The 23,776-nt window shown below is 37.6% G+C and overlaps 1 protein-coding gene across 1 annotated transcript in view; it reads left to right on the forward strand.

The window, feature by feature from the left end:
* Positions 1–543: 543 nt before the first annotated feature.
* PCDH11X (protocadherin 11 X-linked) overlaps positions 544–23,776 on the forward strand; it is a 694,161-nt gene continuing 670,928 nt past the window's right edge. Inside the window, exon 1 of the mRNA XM_061179538.1 lies at positions 544–643. The gene's annotated coding sequence lies outside the window, so the exon portion shown is untranslated. The remainder of the gene's footprint in view (positions 644–23,776) is intronic.

Raw genomic sequence — 23,776 nt, forward strand, 5'->3', positions numbered from 1 at the left:
GCACGCTTCCTGCCGCCTTCTTGGGGCGGCGAACAGTAACTTCCTAAGCTTACCTCCATTTCTCCCCCGCCCTTCTTCCCCGGTTCCCCGTTAGCCTGGAGGGGCCGCCCCCAGAGCGGTGGGGGATGTGGGGTGCAGGGAGTGGGGACCAGAGGGGGGTACCCAGCAGTTGGTGCTGCGCCATCCCCTCCCAGCAGGCGGCCAGGGCACTGGTTCACTTCTCTCCCCCCACCCGCTTTCCACTCGCTCACCCCCCTTCCTTCCCCCTTCTCCCCCTCTATCGAGTCCCTCCCCCTCGCCATTGAAAAGGGCTGGCTCGGCACTGGCTCCTTGCAGTCGGCGAACTGTCAGGGCGGGAGGAGCCGTGAGCTCGAGCTGCACGCAGCGGCCCGCGCGGCAAAGCAGAAAGCCAGTTGAACAGAGTGCGCAGAGTGGCACTGGCAGCGGCGACACAGGCAGCCCAGGCAACCCGGGCGGCCCAAACAGCCTCAAAGGAAGCCTTCGCTACTCCAACTGCTCCGCGGACTGCGAGCTGTGGCGGCAGAGCCCCGCTACAGCAGTCGCAGTCTCCGTGGGGCTAGCGGAAGCCTTTTCTCTTTTTTACTTACCACCTCATTTCTACTCTAGTGGCTTGGACAACAAGGTAAGTATCCGGTCCGGGTACCAGAACAGAGTGCGGCGTGTGAAGCGTGAGTCCCGCACTTACTGCGCGGAGGCTTCCGGCTGCCTGCTCTTGGGGTCTTTTGACTAGGACCACAGAGTGATTTTAGAGACGCTTCCTGTGTCCTCCCTTCCCCCATCTCTTCCCTGGAGATAAGAGAAAGAGCAAACCCCGGAGGTGAGTGCAGCTAGAATATCTTTTTGGCACAGCCACCAGTCGGCTTGGCTTGGTTACTTTGCGAAAACTCTCACTTCTGTCAGAAAAGTGTCCGCGCATGAATTTCCCCGACATTGGCCGTGCAAAAAGGTCTTTCACTTTAACGGATACAACCAGCTTCTGCGAAGCTGAGAGAAACTCTTAAGATTGCGGCAGGGGCTGGGAAAAGATCACACTCCGGATTCTCGGGTTAGCCAGGCGAAGCGGTCTGAGCAGAGGGGTCTGAGCAGAGTCCGGAGCCCAGAGCCCGGCTCGGACTTCCAGGGCGGTCCGGCCCCGCTGCACTCCCATCTCTGGGGTCTCCGGATCTGGATCCGTGCCAGGCTGGCTCTAATCCTTGGGAGCCCGACCCTCGGCGCAGAGAGGAGAGCGCAGCGCGCCACGGAGCGCGCAGGGTCCCCCGTGCAGTTCCGCCTGACGCTCGCCTCCCCGCCCTTCCTTCCCGCCCTACTTCTGGGGCTGTGCTCAGCCAGCACCTGCTGGATGTGGAGATGGTAGGTGTGGAAAAGTCTGCCTAGCTCTAAAAAAAGGAACGTCTTATAATTGCGTAGCAGAAAAACGGCATCATTTTCTCATTAAAAAAAAAAAAAAGACTTTCTAAGAGCGTAGCCGAACATAAAGCGGTTGCTCTTTCTCTAAAGAAATGACTTTTAATCCCTTAGCCAAAACCCGCCTACCTATCCCATAAATGAATGACGTGGACTAAGATAGGACCGAAAAACAGATTATGTGTCCACAAAGGAATTAATTTTTTAAGCGCGTAGCCATAAAACAGCCCCTTTTCGCGATAATGAATGCCTCTTAAGAGAGTCATCGGAAAAGGTGACTTTTTAAAAGCTCGTAGCGGCAAATGGGTCTTTTCTTTAAAGACTTGGAAGAGCGGAGCGGCAGTCTGCCCTCGGTTGGAGATACGACTTGCATGTGCGCGCTTAGCCGCAAACTGACATCCTCCCCTTGCAAAAATAAAGGGGTGTGTGTGTGTGTGTGTGTGTGTGTGTCACTTTCCAAGAGCGTATAGCTCCAACCACTTCCTTTCCTGCCCCAAGGAAAGACTTATAGAGCTCAACAGCAAACGGCATCTCCGCTTTCAGAATGAATTATTCTGCGCTTCACTGCTTTGGCCTCCTTTGCGGTTTGGGGTGTGGGGCGCTGGGGTGCGCATGTGGAGTGCGTGTGCGCGCGTGTCTGCGGGCGGGCGGTCGAGTCTCCAAGCGGGGTGCCCTTCCAAAATGTTGGCTAGGGGGCTGGGAATCGAAACTTGCGCCACTGCGGCACACACCCACAAAGCAAAGACTTGAGAGAAGAGGGAGGGGCGAGGACAAAAGAATAAATAAAATTAAACTGGGAGAATCAAACAAAAGCGAGTCCTTGTGTGGCAACATCCCAAGCTTGGGTTTAAACCCCACATAGGAGCCGTTACTGTGCGAAGGAAAGTGTGTGGAAGAAAGTGTTTAAACATCGCGATAGGCGGTGAGGTGGACAGGAAATATGGGGAGGGGGCGAGGGTGCTGGCACCGCTTGCGTGCTCTTAGCGCTGCAACAAGGAAACAACCTGAGGAGCGTGCGAAGAATCCTCAACATTGAGCAAAACACCGGAGAAGGTAGCGGCGGTTTAGACTACAGCGACTCATCCCATCCCATGAAAGGTTAAAACAGGTGTGACTCAAGAAAAAAAAGGGTACTTGCGGGCACCTTCTGAACTTGGGGAAGACTAAATGGAATTCCACTCTCAATCTTGTTTGAAACAATCACGGCGGGAAATCTCAGCCTCAGGGCTATCCTTTCCTGGGCGAGTGGGGGGACATTTGAAAGCAAGTCGAAGTAATAGTATTTGTATGTGTTTCCCCCTTTCTTGCCTTTGTCTGGTTCGTCGGAGGAAGCGCGGACGGTGTGCGGGCGGTTCTGACGAATGAACCCAGAGATGGACGCGCTAAGGTCTAAAGATACCTTCCTCCCTCCGCTAAAATAAGAATTGCCGCGCGCAGCTCACGCGGGCTGAATCCGGCCGCCACCGCGCTGCGCCTGCCAAGCGGCGAGGGAGCGCCTCCGCCAGCGAGGCCCGAGAACCTCGTTCTCCAGTCGCCTTCGCACGGGCAGCCCCTCCTTCTGGCAATGATGTCAGCCCCGGTGCGGCTCGGCGGGCGGAGAGGAGGCCGAGCGGCTGGTCCCCGCCTGTGCGCAGCCGCCCTCGCTTCTCTCGGCCTCCTTCCCGCGCTCTCGCTCTCGGCCCCTCCTTCCCTCTCACTCGCTCCCCACAGGCGCGCCGAGGCGGCCGGGGCGGGGGAGGTTACTGCGGTCCCGGCCGCGGCCGGTTTTGAACCCGGAATCTGATACAGATGTAGGGTCTTCCCGCACTCGTTCCTTCCTTGTCCCTGTCCCCCACGACCCTCCCCCGCCCCAGTCTTTCCTGTTCACTATTCACTATGAATCTACTTATTTAGCGGCATTCTAGAGGGCAAGTTCTTCAGATGAAATAATAGTTACCAGTGTTAAATTTCCGCTGTTTTCTCTCCTCCCTGGATTATAAGGAAGGGGGATGTGAAGACCGGTATCCTTAAAATCCTGTGGCTGTCTCTGCTTTCAACAGAGCAAGCTCCCTAGAAGGCGAAGAGGGTCGTCTTCCCAGTGAAATGGTGAGGTGTGGGAGGGGGACGATTGGAGGCGCTGGCACAGGGTGGAGAGTCCCCTTAAGTGAGAGAAGGGACTGAAAATTGGAAGTTACGAAAGGCTCTAGGAGCTGCTGCCGCAGGGGCAGGCCACCGTCCTCTTTATTATAAGGCTGCGCAGTCACTTCTAGAGACCGGCGCGCCAAATTGGGACGATTCAGAAATGGGATTTTACAAGACGGAAGCCCGCTGCGGCTTCCTTTCTGAGTTTGCACTTCTCCCTTTAAGGGAGCAACCCCCTGCTTCCCCGAATTAGAGGCTAATCCGTTTTCCCTGATTGCGGACAATTTTTTTCTTTAGCTCTGGGAGAAGGACCGCAGCGCGCAGTTGGAGAAGGTTGCACAGGGCAAGAGGGAGGGGACGGAGGCAGCGTGTGTGGAGGCGTCTGGGCCTCGGAACTGAGTTTCCTTCCCAAGGAAATTATCTTCAGAGAGGATCGCAACAAACTGCTTACCTACTGACTGTATTTTGGTTTGGAGGCAGGTAGGAGATTTGGGGGAAAGGGAGCAGGAACAAAGAATTCTTCCGTTTTGTAAATCTGGGGTTTTGTTTTCTTCCCTTGGATGGAAGGCTTCCCTTACATGTTATATCAGCAAAGGCAGCAAACTTAGAGTTGCTATGCGTTTGAAATACAGGAATGGGAAGGAAACTCAGACCAAGCATAAAAGTGCATTCATTTTTTAGAGTTCAATCATTTGCTAAGGTTTGAAAGGAGACTTTTTTTTTTTTAATCACCTGAATGCGATTCTGATGGATGCCCAAGCAATGTTGGATTTTGGCAGCTGGGAGGCCTGGCAGAAGGAATTGCAGTTTTCACATTATTTCTTCTCTTTGTATTCAAAACTATATGTTCTTTGAAAGATAGAAATTCCTGATAGAGAGCTTCCAGACTGCTGGTGGCAGGAAGAAATCTGGTAAGGGATTTAGAAAGCAGAAAATTCTCCTTTTCTCTGTGCAAGCAGTCCACAACAGCCTTTAGTCAGGATTTACAAGGTTCTTGGCGAAGAGAGGGGAGGCGTGCGGACAAGGAGACTTTATATAAACCACTGGTTTAAGCTAAATTGACAAAATATGTATGGCTGCCACATTTTCTACTAGTAGCAAGGGGAATTATTCAGGAGATGAAATTTTGAAATCTAATTTTCTCCAATAATCTTGCTTCACGTATTTTAAAGGAGGGTCATCTGTTTATTTATTCACCAAAGAATCTGCAAACATTAATTACTCACCTACTGTGCCAGACAATGTGCTAGGCTACAAGAATGCAAAAGAGAATGTGAAAAGGTAGCTCCGGCTTCTGTGAGCCAGGAGACTCTGACAAATTTATGATACAATGTGATTAATGCTCTAATTGAACATAATGGAGGGAGGAATTAATTTTTGCTAAGAGGTTGAAAAAAGATTCATAAAGAATGTGTCTCTCTGGCTTTGAAAAATAGGCATTTGTAGGCAGTGGCTAGCCAGGAGGTAGACCTGGAAGAGCCTGATACAGACTTAAGTAAGGAAAGGGCAGGTGGGGGTGGGGTCCCACTGTGGAGTTAGGGGGTTTGTGTGTGTATTTTGTAGGCATAGTCCACTTTGAAGATTTTTAAAGCAGATATGTTAAAAACAACAACAACAAAACAGGGTGAGAAAATTAGGCAGTAGGTGGCACACAATAGAAACATTTTTGTTGTTGTCTTTAAATGTGTATTTGAATAAACTAATGCATTGGAATAGAGAGTTGAGGCAAATAAGTTGAGAAGATACTGTAACATCCAGAAAAGAGGACAAATGAATGAAGAGGGCCTAAGGTAAATCAGTAAAACTAAGAAAGAAAGGAACGGCATTTTCGAAAAGAGAATTTCTCTTTAGTCATAATCATCTCTATAGTTTTATCTTTAGGCTTATCTCACCTTTCACACCCAACCTTCCAAATTCCCCATCTTCCACCATCAGAGTAAACTCCTTCAGCCACTTGCAAGCACACTTATGCCCACGCACTCCATTTTCCACACACCTCCCTGCATCATCTCCGTGCCCTATATCATCTCTCCCATCCTTACCCACTTCAGCTCTTTATCTACCAACCATCAGAGTCCCTTAATCTTGGCTTTTTCCTCCTCTTGAGGCCCTAGCAAACACCTCTATCTCTATTCTTTTTCCTTCTCCCGTCAGTCTTCCCTCGCTGCTTCTTCCCCGCATTACCTACCTAGGTAATTTCTCCACTCATCCCCATTTTACTTCTTTCTTCCCACTAGCTACCTTGGACTCTCTTCCCCTTCAGTGACCAAGAAGATGTTTTTTAAAAAAAGGAACCACGGAACCTCTACTTTAAACTTACAGATTTGTCAAATTTTCCTCACCAGAAGATTTCTTGCCGTCTGTGTGTGTCTTTTGCTGTTTTATTTCAAACAAGATTTATAGTGGAATTCCTTGGATTTCTTATATTTTTTATCATGCCTGCAAATATCTGTTTTCCTTTGGTTACAGCTAGGGATTTAAATATTGTACTTTGAGGAGTATTTTCAACTTTTCTGAATTTCTCACCACACACTCCTGAAACTGTTTCTCTGCATCCCATTCTTTCTGGTGTGTCCTCTTCCCATGGGTCATTATTTCTATGTTTTCAGTGAAAGTTTCTTTCTCATTTTTATTCCCCCTCCTTTTTGCTTTGTGGGATTGTCATAGTGGCTCAAATTTAAATATTTTGAGAGGGTGTCCGCCTCAGACAGATCTCTCCTAACACACACACACACACACACACACACACACACACACACACAAAGGACTTTAAGGCCTTTGTCAAAGCATGTTCATATGAACATACACAGTTACTATGTCAATCTTCAGAGGCAAAGGAACCCGTGCTTTTTACTGCATTCGTAGAAAGTTATTTTTGTGTGTATGGGAAATGGGCAATTCTCAAATTGTCCATATCTCCACATGCACTGAGGTTGGCTCAACATCACTGGGAATTGGGGAGGTAAGAAAGAGTATGCCATAAAAATAGATGATACATTCTTTCATCAATGACATATGTAAATTTTACCTTTGTGAAAAATAAAATTTATAAGTACATTTAATTGGATTGACTTTATAACATTCCAAATTACATGTCATTGTCTGAGCAGAGTTCTATTATCTGAAGACTTTACTGATCATTCAGTATCCAGAATGAAGAAAACTAGGTAAGATGCCTTGATATTCCAGACTGGCTTGCATTGTTTAAGTTAATCTAATCCTATTTGAAAAGGTGTCATTTTTCAATAGAAGTTCATCTCGAAGGCATCATCCCCCAAATGTGTTCATCTTTTGTTAAGAGAAAACATCAAATAACTTGTACGTCATGGTCCCTCAAGATTTATGCTCTGTGCAACATTAATTGTAAAACACAGGTTTATCACATGGAGAAAGCTATTTTAGGGTGAAAAGTGTCTTGAGATTTGGTTACATCTGTAGAAAGACTGCATTCTCATTATCAAACAGTAAAAATAAATTGGATAAAGAGTCTTTTTCAATTATGGTTTTTGAATTACAAGAGTGACTTGGCAGAAATCATAAATGCTTCTATTATCTTTTACACTCTAAACATCCTCAACTGATCAAGGATTTTAAACTGCCCTTTTAATTGACTTTAATGTGTTAAGCATCAAATCAGTATAATAAATTTTGAATCTAAGGGTGACAATGGCTATAGTTGTCATTTCCAGCCCAGATCTGAAGGAATGATTTTTTCTACCTAATCTGCTCATCTTGAATATGTAGATTTGGGAAAACAAAAAGAGGAAAGGCAAAAGAAAGAAGAGAATAAATTCTAGGAGAGGATTTTTCTCTCTCAATAAAAACTATACTAATCTTACATATCCTTTAGCATGACAATAAAACTAATTTCCTGATGGATTTTAATTAAACTATATGAAAATTCATTTCTTTTTAAATCTTCAAGTGATTAGAATGCAAATCAAGATTGTACTGATTTTTACAATTCATTTATTGTCATCATATGAAATGAAAACAGAACATTAAATTTTCTGCCACCCTCTTGTTTCAATTCATTCTCCTAGTTTAATTTATGCAGTATCCTATATTTTATATAATTTTAAAAGTAAATATTTTAGTCTCATAAAAAACTTTGAATAGAAAAAGAAAGCATGGTTGTACCTATTTTTTCAATGGGGAAACTGAAGGTCAGACAGGTGAAATCCTATCTCTAAGTCTTTCCAGTTAGTAAGAGGGGAAGCCTATACAGGACTTTTGGCTTCCAAACCAGGGCTTTTCCCAACACCTGCCTTGCCTCGCATATCTTTGAGTATATTTCCTCAAAGTTCTGAATATAAAAAAAAAAAAAAAAATGAAAACAAAAAAGAATCCTTCTTGGATTAAAAAATAAAAGTTTCAAAGACAAGTATATTCAAATATATCTAAATAAGTCTATCTTTTAACTGTTTACTTGTGTCATATTCTCCTCCTCTTACTAACCCTGTAAATATTATATAATAAAATAGTAAGACTATTGAAATTTAGCAGTACATGCTCATATATGCTCATACACTTCCTCTGTTTTATTTATAAGAATAATTCAAATTATGACCCATCATAATGACACTCCATAAACTTTGTTTACTTAATGTGGCACATATTTAGTGTTATTGCCTAATTCGTTTTTCTTTTAGGACATCTATATTTTATATATGATTTGTTTTAGAGAATTTTTGACAATGATTTGTAAATACTGATTTTCTTCTGATATGCCATCTTTGAAGCAAAATATCTTTCTTTGGGAATCAATTGTGTGTAGGTTTGTATCATATCAACCAAAGGACATTAAGCTCCCAATATGCAAATCATTTTCTGTTGTCTTTAGGATTATAAACTCCTTTTTCCTGTGGTTTTGGGTGCAGGAAATGAGAGCAGAGGTTTATTTAAATTGTGTGAACACAAGGTATTTTATGATTTATATTTTATTAGTATCCAGAGAGTGATCTTGAGCAAATAACTTCATCTCCCTGGAATACAGTTTTCCCAAAAGTAAAATGAAGAAGTTTTACATTATTTCAAGGCCCTTTCCAATGAAAAAAATTTATATGATGTTTTACAGAAAGCTCTACCATGTATTCTTGCCTTGTCCCTTGGCTCTGCAGGTATTTCCAGTTTCAACGCATTGATTCATTAGCCCTCAATATCTAAAAACCTATTGCTGGTCCAGCATTACAATACTTTAAATGTGGTGGTTGGACTGGGTTGAGAAAGGGGGTCCTTAAAGAAATTTAAGGCAGTATCTCCTTTGAGAAGCTTATATTCTGATTGGGCAAAAACAATAAGCAACAACAACAAAAAAGTAATATATAGTCACATTAGATTAAATTTAACAAATATCGAGTGCCAGGTGGTACATTATAATATACCAAGAATGGTCCAAGTTTCATAAACTCTGGAAGTGGAAGGGACCAGAAAGATCATTTAGTCCAACCCCTTAATTTTACAGATAAGAAAACTAAGTCTCAGAGATGTGCAATGAGTGTTAACAGGAGCTCATATAAGGTATTGGGTGATAACATTATTTAATTTACTCTACAACCTTGCCTGTTCCCTCCTTTGCTCAAATGCAGGAATAGTTTTGTACCTTATCAGAAAGTTAAATATATCCGGGACTTGTTTGTTTATTTCTTTGGCTTTATTAAGCTGGACCATTTCCCAATCTGACTTAGATATAGAAAATGCTATGTTTTCCACACTTTGTTTTGAACTTAGATTATTAAAAACACGTCTATTGTGCATATGATGTTATAAAACATGCAAAATGTAGTCTTGACATGAAGGTAGAGTGAATAGACTGAAGCATCGATGCATTAAAGTATGTAAATATTTTAACTCTTTAAAAAGGACTTGAAAAGCCCATTTACTTAAGATAGCAAGAAATGTACATACCCCAAAGGATGGTTTTGTTTTTATAAATACATATTTACCTAAGGATTTTAATGTACATTTTCCTTAAGGTTTAAATATAATTTGGGAAAGATTTTAAGTGAATTTTCTAAACTTTGGTCTGCTTGTTGCATGATCTTATTGCTCACTTCGGGGGTTGTATGTGTAAGGGAGTATGGGTCAGGTAAATGTAGGCAAAATGTGCCAAAGCAAAGCTTACCTTTCTCCCCTGCATAGCCTTAGACTGCTTTATTTTACTTCGTGGCAGAGGGGAAAGAAGGGGACAAAAAAGAAATCAAGTAGAGAAGAACACTGCCAGAGTGTTAGGTGATAGGGCCTGGTTTTCAGTTTAGTGTGAAATATGCAACCTTTTTGAAACTGCCTAGGCTGGCTTCTCTCTCACTTCTCATATTGTATATTTGGAATACCTTAACTGTTATTTGATACTTGTTTGCTAGTTTCACTAGGATCAAATATCTTCAAAAAAACATGGGAATACATTAAATTTTTTTAAAAAGAGGCTTAAGAATGGGTAATAAACATACACTGAAACACACAAACAGAATAAAACTTTTACATGGAGAATTTGCTCTATCGTCATCAGGCAGGATTTCATTGTTTTTTCTGCTTACACCAGGAAAAAAATTGCTCAGTCTAAGACTGTTATTTTAGCCTTCAGTCAGGCTCCACATTTCTTACAACATCCCTTGTCCTGCAACTTTTCTTAGCTCATGAACTCGGTTTTAACATCCATGAGATAAAACACTTACAATATATGCTGGCCATTTTGTAAAGTGAATGAGTGCAAAGAAGGAGTATTTGAAGAAGGGAGTTTGAATCCATTAAATATCATATGGCTTCTGAATGCCTTCGAATTTCATACAAGAGTAAACAGTTATGGGAATATAAGGCCAATGCTAAAAAATTATATAGCAGTGTAGCTGTAACAGAATCTAAACATTTGAGAAATAGAGCCAATACACAACTTCTAATTAATCACCATCACTGCTGATGACTTGTTATTTTAAACTCCAGTTTCTAGGAAGTTATGTTCTATTCCTGTGCTTCTCAAACTTTAATGTGCATACCATTCATCTGGGGAACCCCGTTAAAATGCAGATCCTGATTCAGTAGATTCTAGCTGGGGCCTGAAATTCTGCATTTCTAACAAGTTCCCTGGGGATGTAGATGCTGCTGACTCTCAAACCACACTGAAAACAAAGGGTTAATTCTTAGTCTGGTAAACAAGCATGAAAAGGTGAAGTAAGCAAAAGGTAACAGATTTTTTTTTTTTTTTTGGCTGCATTGGGTCTTCCTTGCTGCGCGCGGGCTTTCTCTAGTTGCGGCGAGCAGGGGCTACTCTTCGTTGCGGTGCGTGGGCTTCTCATTGTCGTGGCTTCTCTTATTGCAGAGCACGGGCTCTAAGCGTACGGGCTTCAGTAGTTGCAGCACGTTGCCTCAGTAGTTGTGGCATGCGGGCCCTAGAGGGTGTGGGCTTCAGTAGTTGCTGTGCGTGGGCTCAGTAGTTGTGGCTCGCGGGCCCTAGAGCGCAGGCTCAGTAGTTGTGGTGCAAGGAATTAGTTGCTCCGCGGCATGTGAGATCTTCCCGGACCAGGGATCAAACCTGTGTCCCCTGCCTTAGCAGGTGGATTCTTAACCACTGCGCCACCAGGGAAGTCCGGTAACAGATTTTTAAAAAAAGATTCAATGTAGCTGTTTTGCAACGGATGGAATATTTAAAAATTAAAAATGATATACAATCATTACATTTGGGTATTAAAATTGATCTTAACCTTTGATGTAACTATATCAGTTGAAACTGTAGCTCAGAATAAAAAACAGTTGCTTGCTCATTTTGTAGTCAAATCGATTTTATAAGGACTATGTATATATTCATACCATTACAAAAAGAAAACCACTGACCACGCGGTGTCAATAGCTTACCAATATTTTAAAAAACTTTTCCAACGAGATCCCAAAATTCTGAGTTTAATATGGTATAGATCTTTGAAGATATTCATTTGTGATATATTGAAAATGAACATATCAGTTAATTATTCAGATATCAGAGTAAAATGACCAATTAAGTTTTCATTTACCTAGTTCGAAGACATTTTTATTTTCTTTTTAGTATCTGACATTTTTTAGGGCAACAAAAACAACAACAATGAAGGAGACTTGGTAGAGGTTATTTTATATTTGCTATCCCCTAAAACTCCCCTCAAAGCAGGAACAAACGGTAAATTAGACATCTAGTAAATTAGACATGGTGCCTAGCTACTTTCTTTACACTTAGATTTTTATCATAGACTACAGCCTAATAGCCATTTAATCTAAGTGAACTTTTCATTCATAATCCGTTTAGGAAATCTTCGTAGTTCCATTTCTTTATGTGCAGTACATCTTGGTATGGAACCAGTGTCAAATTAAAACAAACAACATTGAAAGGAGCTATTGAAATAAGTCAAGTTGTAAGTGTTTAAACTGTGTTTGTTAGGAGGCACAACTGTGGATCTGGCAGGGTTAGGGAAACAACTGAAAAAGTTGTCACTTCAAAGCTGGGATTCATGTCTTAATTGTGGCATTGGGATTCAGCAGCTACTGCCTTCCCAGTGAAACTCTATTAGTCTTTTCTAAGCTCTGATACTTTAATAGCAAAAGCAGAGCTTGTTTGATGGCAACTTGAGGATCCCAGTGAACTAAAGGGCCAATTGGATTGAAATGGTTTTTGTAAGTGCTAAATGAACTTGTGTGTCTGCCAAAATGCCTTGGATTTCATTACTCTTAACATTATTTAATAATTTTAAGCATTGACTGTTTCTATGTGCCTGAGGAAGCATGTATAGCAAGCAAAATACCATATATCTTTTTTTTAAGGGGGAAACTCCAGAATAGACAGAGGAGAAGAAATACAAAAAACAGATCAACAACAACAACAAAAAAAAGCAGGTGAAAAATAACAGAGCTCTTAGATTCCTATTTTCAAAGGCTAGAGATGGAAACTCACTCTATAGAAAGTAGAGATACTACTTTTATGAAAATACACTGGTCAAGACTTAAGACAGAATGAGAAAAAATTGAGTTAATTTACAATGGCACTAAAACTCAAAAATTATATAGAATTGAATATGATGTAAAGCACCAGACTATTTCAGGATCATAACAACTGGAAGAAAAAATACGAGATAATTTCTTGGACTAACCTAACAAATATTAGAAATGCTAAAAATATTAAACAATGTTGTGAATTAGAGTAATCAAATCTGGCTGTATAACTTTAGGTCAGTTCTCCCTTTTCTTGTTTCAGAGGCAATATGGATACATCTTAATAGAATGAGATTTTTTAGTTAGAGGAAAATATTGTTTAACTGGACAGAATTTTAATTATAAGTCATATAATTTTAGTAAAGATTTAAAATAGGTGTCAGTGAAGATTGAACACAATCAGCCAGTAGATAATATCATATAATGTACATTAAATGTTGAAGTACTTATAATTACTAATAATATGATAGGATTGCAAAAGTAAGTAATAGCATTACTAAGGAAATGGGTGGATTATATTCACTGGAATAAAACTAGAAATCCAAGTTAAGGTTAGGTTCCGGGATGGAGATTGACAACTCAAGGAAGCATCATCTTTCAAAGAAATGGAAGACATTCTGAGAACATAATGTTTAATATTTCCTTTGAAAATGTCCTTACACTTTATATCTTCTTTATATCATACACTAATGATAGCAACTAAATCACTTAAGAACATGCTTTGCCAGTAACTGAAACAACTGAGTCTTTGGGGAAAAAAACCCCGAAAACAAAGTAGATTCATCATGAGTCTCTGCATTAAATCTAAAGTAATTACCTGAAATAGTACCTCTCAGTAAGTATGAAAGGCACTACTACCAGGTTTTTAACTATGTGAATGATTACATTATCACTTTAAAACTGTTTTCTTTGCACTTTAGGATTTTACAGATTTTATCTCCTCTGAATCTCACAACAGTCTTGTGAAACAAGTACTAGACCATTTTGACATATGAGGAAAGCCACATAGACAAGTTTCTTTTTTTTTTTTCCTTAAGTTCACATATCTATTGAATGTCAAAGACAGCATGATCCCTCGGACAATATTCATTCCATCAGCCAGTGTGTGTACTAAAATTTTAGGTTCAAATATGATTAAGACTATACATCAAAGGAACAATTAACAATGTATTTATTATGTTTAATCTTTCAGGAGTTTTGGATTTGTATTAGAAAGTTGTGATGAGCACTCATTGAATTTTATTCGGCACAATTAGAATAATATCACTGGCCTTAGTAATTTCAAACATATAAATATGCAATGACACAATAGTCATAGTGGGCTGGGAAATAAAGATGTGATCATATTGAACAAGAGAAGAGTACTAGGATGGATAAATCTGATAAGGCTTTTTAGGAAAAAAATGAGGATTTGGTTCCAATTTAAAATAGGTTCCGGCCACAAGAGCCAAGCTCCTAAGAGTTTTCTTTCTCTGTGAAGATAAAAATATTTGTGAGAATAAGTCTGGAGGGAGAGTGTTTGGAAGAAAAAAAGGAAAATCTATTATTGCTATGGCTTGGCTTAGATATAGAATGTTAAATCACAATCTAAGGTGTATTGCTCTAAGTCCTGGCAATCCTTGCAACCTGGAACTTTGGGAGGTTTCAGGTTTCTCATTTATTTGAATTACATTCAAGCATTTCTGTAAGATAGATTTTTGTAATAGTAGTTAACCACGTGGGGTGAATAGTTTTACCCACTGGGAGTTCACACTTCGTTTTCCCTTGGAAGAACTAGATTAGTAGAAGGTATTACAAAAATATCTTTTGTTGTCAGAGAAGCAAACTCTGTTTAGTTTCTTTAATGAATCTCATGAGATAATTAGTAGACTTAAAAGTATAAACGATGACACATATTCTGCCATAGTGCTACTGAATATAAAAGACAAACACTATCCTTATTGTAATGTTTCCTTAAAAACTACAGTTCCTCTACATAAAATTGATATTTGTTGGTGAATTTCTCCTGACAAAAGACTTCACATATAATCATCTAACACTCCAAACAATCCTGTGAGTTCGGTGGTGCAGACATTTTTATCCTCCTTGTCTTTCTTTTTTCTTTTCAAATGAAGAATCAACCTAGTCCAGAATTAGCTAAATGGCTTGCCTAAGACCACCGAATTAGGAGTAGCTTCAAATTCCATGAGCTTTTCACTATGCTAAATAGACTGGGTCACTGGTTGTAGATAACTTATCCTGGGAATTATGCAATGATTTAAAATTTTTAATAAAGGAAGGAAGAGAAAGGAGATGTCTCTTAGACATGTACTCTGTGTTAGGGTTAACATTTCTCTGCAGACAACAATGCAAAGGTTATGAGATAGATACTCAAGCTTGACAGAACTAGCAGTATGCTGAGGTAACTCATAACTAGCACTGTTTTGATGAAAATATATTTAATTTGTTCACTGTTAGGATTTTCCTTCTGTTCTCATTGTTAGTGCCTCCAACTAGAGAAAGAGGGACATTTTAGTGAAACGCATGCTCGTAGACATTATGGAATATCCCTGAATCTGTAGTTTATTGTGTTTTTATTTGTTTGTTTTTTGCTTAGGAAGGTCATCCTTTGGGATTTTTGGTCTTTGTGTATAACTTGCAATTTTTCTAAAGTAACTTAATAAAACACAAATACTGTTTAAGTGTGATCAGTTAGACCTACTTAAGATTTGTTGTTTTCCAGAAGGTTCTATTTCTTTTGAAGTGACTTGCCCAAGGTCACAAAAGCTAGTTAGTGACAGTCTGGAATAGAATTTATCTCTCTCTGGCCAGTGTGCTTTTCACTACATCATACAATATTACATCTTTTACCATGGTAAAAGAGCTTACATAAATAACGCAAAATTAGATGTGTAATGATCATATAGCCTGAAATGTTCCAAAGTGCTACAACTAATTTTGGTTATAGATTTGAATAGCAAATATCAAACAAGAGTGTATTAAGTAGCAAAGGTGGTGATTTTTTTTGAACAAATTAAAGATGTTAACTCATTGACAGATTTTATGAAAAAAACCTACATTTTATAAGGCAATATTACATATTTCAAATAATTTACTAACTTGAATATTAGATATATCTTCTACATGCAATTTAAAGTTGACTGAAATTTCACTATAATACTCTACTGTATCACAACATAGATCTGTCTTGAATCTAAGAATTTTGTTTTGAAAAATACTATAAAAACAGTTCTGTAGTCATCTTAATTTTAATAGCATGTCCTTGTTACCTAGGACCCCAAAATACATTAAAGTTTTAAAGTTCCATAAACACTATGAATGATCCAATCTATTAAACTTATGTTTTGCTTATTTACAGAAAATTAAATATTTTCCCTGTTTATTTTAAAGGTGTTTGCTCTCCTGCTAAAAATGTCTAACACGTTAGGCTTTTAATAGATTAATGGAGTGGAGTTGTAAACTTTTGCTTAGCAAACACACCTTCAAAGGTCATGTTGTTTTTCAAAACATAAATTAACGACTTTTGGTTAAATGTAAGGAAATGGTTTAAAAGCCAAAAACCTCAGTCATATTTTGCTCGAGTTATACTTGTTTGAATGAAAATTTATTTTACAGAACTAAGATTATATGTTTTTTCTTTCAAAATTTAAGGAGTTTTCATTATGAACAAACAACAGCATTTTATCTTCCAGTTATTGGTCTACAATTTTTTTTCTTTTTAGCAGAGCCATGTATTTTTTCTGCATAGCATAAATTCTTTTAAGAAATAATTTGAACTTAATTTGATTTCCAGAGAATATTTCTAGGTGTAGTTTTTTTTTTAATAGCATGATTGTTTTGAACTATTATACAGATAAATTTTAAAATATTAGCTATGTGGTGAAAAAGTCAGCATAGAAGAATCTTCTCCTTTCAGAAGCTACTAAAGACAAACAGGTAAAGTTGGAAACTGTTAAACGACTAAAAGGGGACAAAAATTTTCTTAGCTCTTCTAGAAAAGGCTTACTTGATAAGCTGATTCTCAAAACTAACAAGTTTACAATAACTGAAAAATCCATAGTCATTTAACCGAAAATGATGGTTACAATATAAATGCACATCTATTCACAACTATTATTTTTTGCACACTTGATAATCACTACATATATTTTTGCACTATATATATATAGTTTGCACACTTGATAATCACTATATGTATATATATACATATAGATGTATATATATGTATACACACTTAAATAACAGAGGAGGCTTCTGATTATTTTGGCCCAACATAATCAGAAGCCTCCTCTGTTATTTAGTAGCCTTTATCTTAGACATCTACATCTGTACCCCTGTGAGGTAGGAAGTATTCTATCTCCATGTTATAAATATGGAAATTGAGACTTGCCCAAAGTTAAACATATAGTAAACGACTAACTCAGAAATCTTCAGATATTTTTTACTTCGCAGCCCAGACTTAAGTACAATGACAAATAGAAGTTTATTTTTGTCTACATTTAAAGATTTTTTATTTTATATTGCAGTATAGTTGATTAACAATGTCATGTTAGTTTCAGGTGTACAGCAGAGTGATTCAGTTACACATATACATGTATCTATTCTTTTTCAAATTCTTTTCCCATTTTGGTTTTTACAGAATATTGAGCAGTATTGTGTATTGTCTACATTTTTGAAATTCCATTTAACTACATTAATAATGACTATGTACATGGATATTTTATTTTTATTTCTCTTTAGACATGTTTCAAATTATATCCATTTCTCAGCTTTATTAATTGTATTACAGCTGTAGAATAGCATGCCTTGAGGAAACAAAAAACTACATCAGTTAAAGTAAATATTAAGGTTTTTTTTTTCCTTCTGGACCTCTTAATCTGAGGAGAAATATTTAATCTATAAAATCACCTCTCATTAACAATTCAGTTACAGCCTGGAAGATGCGACACACACTTTACTGATCTAATTTAAAACCTAGACTTCATCCTTTGATAATCACATTTTTTGTTGTAGATTATATAATCAATTTCAGCAAATTAAAATTATAGATGGCTTATGATCTTTCTCATCAAAGATTGTTGCATTTTAATTTCATTTGTATTAGAAATTTGACAGGTTTGATCTAGAGGCATGTAGCAATTTTTATTTTTAATGGATTTGCTTGGACAATCCGAAGTTAAAATAATAGCTTTCAGTTCTAGTCTCTGTTCAGAAATCCTTATACATAACTCTAGGATAAATACTAGAAAAATAAAATGTCTCACAGCATTAAACAACTAAATCACTAACATTCTCTTGAACCACAAAGGGAGAATTGAACTTACAATTAATCTGCATAGTATCACATCTAGTTGAACCAATGAATTATTTTAACTGATTTTTTCAAATTAACTGTTAGTTTTATTTTTATGTAGACATTAGACTATTGTCCAAATAACTGAGTTTGTATTTCTACTTCAGACAAACACAGTACAGCAATTCCTTATTCTTTAATCACATCCTTAGGGCTTATCAGCCAGGATGGAAAACCGTGAGTCAAGGTTATTGATCAAAGATCAGTCAAAAGTTAAAATATCTTGTCTTTGATATTTTTAAAATAATTAACATTATTGTCATGCAATAGTGATTCAAATGCAGTGCAAATATAGAACATACATGATGAACATACAGATGAACACACATGCCTCTGCTTGATAAGTACAAACAGGAAGCTTAATATGGTGGAATTTTGACTAAGTAGATTCTCATTCTAGTAGGCAAACATTATGCATTTTTAAATTATAGTGATATTTTGGGAATTCCCTGGCGGTCCAGTGGTTAGGATTCTGCGCTTTCACTGCCGAGGGCCGGGGTTCGATCCTTGGCTCGGGAACTAAGATCCCACAAGCCGTGTGGCACAGCCCTAAGAAAAAAAAATATAGTGATATTTTAAAATCTTGAAGAAAATAGAATCACTTTTCTAAAATACAAGTACACATACATACACGCACACCCCTTTTAAAATTTGTAATACATGGTGACCTTCAAATTAGATATAGACAAGTATACGTTTATATTTAATAACACTTAACAATTGTATTTCTCTTAGTAATATTCAGTGCCACTTTGTTACTTAAGAATTCTAGTGTTCACAGAAAAGGACCTATTTTGTGGAACTTAGGTTGTCTTCTTGATATTAGGATATGTTACCACCAGATAGCAGTGTTGTTGAAGAATTTAGTTCTTGTTTGGTAGGTGTTTCGCTCAGACATGGATTTTTTCTTCCTGTAATATACAGAATATCTGAAATTGTACACAAATCACAATTACATATGTATTCAAAACATTTTTAAAAATAAATATTTGGGACCAACTTATTGTAGTTTCCTTATCTTATATCACCAATTAATACTTATTCAAACGCTACTCCTATCCAGAGACTTTGATTAGCTTATTTCTGACTTACTCCATATTTTGTAATATTTTCCTGAACTATTTTCTTTTGCAAAAATATCTTAGATACCTGGAAATTTAAGATAGAAATGTTAGAAGAATATTCTACAAAGTTAGAGATTTGAACTAAACCCATCATCTCTTAGACACAAATTATTGTACTTCTGATGGATTTTTAAAAGGAATATCTGCAACTGAAATTTCTATCATCTTTCAGTTAAATAATAAATCATAAACATACGTGGTTCTGTTAAGAAAGTGACTCCATTTCTATTGAGGCATTGTGCTAGGTTCTTTGTTATGAGGAGTCAAACACTTAATTTTTTTGATATAGTGTGATAAGTGATATAAATGAACTTAATAAGGTTTTTAAAGATTCACAAGAGAAGATAGATTTCTTCCCATTCACTTGATTTACTATGAATTTCTGTATAACTACCCAAATAGTTTCCTGGTTGTGAAATAAAATGAATGCCCATTGAAAATTTTTTTGAGAGACTGCAAATAAGTCATGAGACATGAAAAAAATTGTATCACTCAGAAGAACAGAACTCAAAGATAGGAAGGTTTAAATATTTTAAATGTTATACATTTGTATTCATAAGTGACCACAAACACTGAACACTGATATGTTCTAAATAAGTTTTTAAAATTAGGTGTTACACATAACCTTATAAAACCAGATGAGATGGTGTATAACGAAGTTGTATATTTTTCTAAATATTATTACAAGTGCATTTATAGAATTTTGATACACATATATTATTCATATATTAGACATTAGTATTTATGGAGAGACTTTTGTGGATAAATATGCCCATATATTCTTGCTTAGACAAATGGTATATACTTATTAGACACTAGCAGCACTTTGACCCCTTAGTAACAGGCACAACCACATTCCATGTCAGAGAAAGTTGCCAAGTTCACACGGTAGAAAGAATGACCTGATACCTCATTAAGATTTTTGCCCAGCACTCATACTCTTCCACTTTCCACCCCCTTATCGTTTCCTTCTACTATGTTTTTCCTTTTTCCACTGAATTTTCACCCCCTTTCTTTATAAAGTGAATTGTTGAAAGATTAAATATTTTACTACAAGTCACTCTGTTTTCTATTTCTATTCTTCTACATATGGGCATCTATGCCAAAAAGAAAGTTTGAAAATTCCTTTTATTATCCTGTTTTTAAATTATCCCTTTTTCTAAAAATAAAAACAAAATTTACAGTGAAGAATATGTTCTTAGGCTCTTTAAGGCAAATATTTGCCCTCTGCTCTGAATTTAGCCCCTTGCTTGCTCTCAGTAGTCTGGAGATGTGCAATAAAGGAGCATATGCCCAGGAGAATAAAGCTTTGATTTATATATCTAAATGTTGCCTGATAAAAACAAACATATAAGGAAGAAACAGAAAATATGAACAGACCAATCACAAGCACTGAAATTGAAACTGTGATTAAAAATCTTCCAACAAACAAAAGCCCAGGACCACATGGCTTCACAGGCGACTTCTATCAAACATTTAGAGAAGAGCTAGCACCTATACTTCTCAAACTCTTCCAAAATATAGCAGAGGGAGGAACACTCCCAAACTCATTCTACGAGGCCACCATCACCCTGATACCAAAACCAGACAAAGATGTCACAAAGAAAGAAAACTACAGGCCAATACCACTGATAAGCATAGATGCCAAAATCCTCAACAAAATAGTAGCAAACAGAATCCAACAGCACATTAAAAGGATCATACACCATGATCAAGTGGGCTTTATGCCAGGAATGCAAGGATTCTTCACTATACGCAAATCAATCAACGTGATACACCATATTAACAAATTGAAGGAGAAAAACCATATGATCATCTCAATAGATGCAGAGAAAGCTTTTGACAAAATTCAACACCTATTTATGATAAAACCCTCCAGAAAGTAGGCATAGAGGGAACTTACCTCAACATAATAAAGGCCATATATGACAAACCCACAGCCAACATCGTTCCCAATGGTGAAAAACTGAAACCATTTCCACTAAGATGAGGAACAAGGCAAGGTTGCCCACTCTCACCACTATTATTCAACATAGTTTTGGAAGTTTTAGCCACAGCAATCAGAGAAGAAAAAGAAATAAAAGGAATCCAAATAGGAAAAGAAGAAGTAAAACTGTCACTGTTTGCAGATGACATGATACTGTACATAGAGAATCCTAAAGATGCTACCAGAAAACTGCTAGAGCTAATCAATGAACTTGGTAAAGTAGCAAGATAAAAAATTAATGCACAGAAATCTCTTGCATTCCTATACACTAATGATGAAAAATCTGAAAGTGAAATTAAGAAAACAGTCTCATTTACCATTGCAACAAAAAGAATAAAATATCTAGGAATAAACCTACCTAAGGAGACAAAAGACCTGTATGCAGGAAATTATAAGACACTGATGAAAGAAATTAAAGATGATACAAATAGATGGAGAGATATACCATGTTCTTGGATTGGAAGAAACAACATTGTGAAAATGACTATGCTACCCAAAGCAATCTACAGATTCAATGCAATCCTTATCAAACTACCACTGGCATTTTTCACAGAACTAGATCAAAAAATTTCACAATTTGTATGGAAACACAAAAGACCCCGAATAGCCAATGCAATCTTGAGAAAGAAAAACGGAGCTGGAGGAATCAGGCTCCTGGACTTCAGACAATAATACAAAGCTACAGTAATCAAGACAGTATGGTACTGGAACAAAAACAGAAATATAGATCAATGGAACAGGATAGAAAGCCCAGAGATAAACCCACACACATATGGTCACCTTATCTTTGATAAAGGAGGCAAGAATATACCGTGGAGAAAAGACAGCCTCTTCAATAAGTGGTGCTGGGAAAACTGGACAGCTACATGTAAAAGAATGAAATTAGAACACTCCCTAACACCATACACAAACATAAACTCAAAATGGATTAAAGACCTAAATGTAAGGCCAGACACTATCAAACTCTTAGAGGAAAACATAGGCAGAACACTCTATGACATAAATCACAGCAAGATCCTTTTTGACCCACCTCCTAGAGAAATGGAAATAAAAACAAAAATAAACAAATGGGACCTAATGAAACTTAAAAGCTTTTGCACAGCAACGGATACCATATCAAGATAAAAAGTCAACCCTCAGAATGGGAGAAAATATTTGCAAATGAAGCAACTGACAAAGGATTAATCTCCAAAATATACAAGCAGCTTATGCAGCTCAATATCAAAAAAACAAACAACCCAATCCAAAAATGAGCAGAAGACCTAAATAGACATTGCTCCAAAGAAGATATACAGATTGCCAACAAACACATGAAAGAATGCTCAACATCACTAGTCATTAGAGAAATGCAAATCAAAACTACAATGAGGTATCATCTCACACTGGTCAGAATGGCCATCATCAAAAAATCTACAAACGATAAATGCTGGAGAGGGTGTGGAGAAAGGGGAACCCTCTTGCACTGTTGGTGGGAGTGTAAATTGATACAGCCACTATGGAGAACAGTATGGAGGTTCCTTAAAAAACTAAAAATAGAACTACCATATGACCCAGCAATCCCACTACTGGGCATATACCCTGAGAAAACCATAATTCAAAAAGAGTCATGTACCCCAGTGTTCATTGCAGCTCTATTTACAATAGCCAGGACATGGAAGCAACCTAAGTGTCCATCAACAGATGAATGGATAAAGGAGATGTGGCACATATATACAGTGGAATATTACTCAGCCATAAAAAGAAACAAAATTGAGTTATTTGTAGTGAGGTGGATGGACCTAGAGTCTGTCATACAGAGTGACGTAAGTCAGAAAGAGAAAAACAAATACCATATGCTAACACATATATATGGAATCTAAAAAACAAACAAAAAAATGGTCATGAAGAACCTAGGAGCAAGACGGGAATAAAGATGCAGACCTACTGGAGAATGGATTTGAGGATACGGGAAGGGGGAAGGGTAAGATGGGACAAAGTGAGAGAGTGGCATGGACATATATACACTACCAAATGTAAAGTAGATAGCTAGTGGGAAGCAGCCGCATAGCACAGGGAGATCAGCTCGGTGCTTTTTGACCACCTAGAGGGGTGGGATAGGGAGGGTGGGAGGGAGGGAGACGAAAGAGGGAAGAGATATGGGGATATATGTATATGTATAACTGATTCACTTTGTTATAAAGCAGAAACTAACACACCATTGTAAAGCAGTTATACTCCAATAAAGATGTTGAAATAAACCAACAAACAAACATATAAGCATATAGATATATTTTGTCTAGCGTTTTGAACAAAGGTGATATGAGATGGATAACTTTGCTGTAATTAAAATGATTCTCTATGAGAAACATTATATTAATGTACCTATTTGTTTTTCATCTAGGATATGAGGCAGCAATAGCTTTCTTTTAAAAACTAAGACCCTTTCTGCTGCTATCCACTAACACTTGAAAAACTGGCAAAACCAAAACCAAAGTAATCCTATCATAATACTTTCAGTTCATCATTCAATTTAAGGCCTGTGATAGCTTATATTTAACTTTTAGGAATATTTCGTTTAAGTTTTAAATTTTTTTCATTCTTTTTGTAAAAAACATACAAATGATTTTTTTTAAAGTTCATTATCCCATCTGGGCTTAAAATAAGGTGATTTTAATAGATAGAGTTGTTACTTATTCACCTCAGAAGAACTTAAAACAAATAACAGGGTTTTAAAGAGAATCATTTATATCTTTTTTAGTCACTATATAAAAGGCTCTTGAGCTCCAATGAGGGCTACTTCTTTATTTATTTATTTTTTGCATCATTAACAGAAGCAGC

The sequence above is a fragment of the Eubalaena glacialis genome, chromosome X, assembly GCF_028564815.1.
Source record: "Eubalaena glacialis isolate mEubGla1 chromosome X, mEubGla1.1.hap2.+ XY, whole genome shotgun sequence".
Taxonomy (NCBI): domain Eukaryota; kingdom Metazoa; phylum Chordata; class Mammalia; order Artiodactyla; family Balaenidae; genus Eubalaena; species Eubalaena glacialis.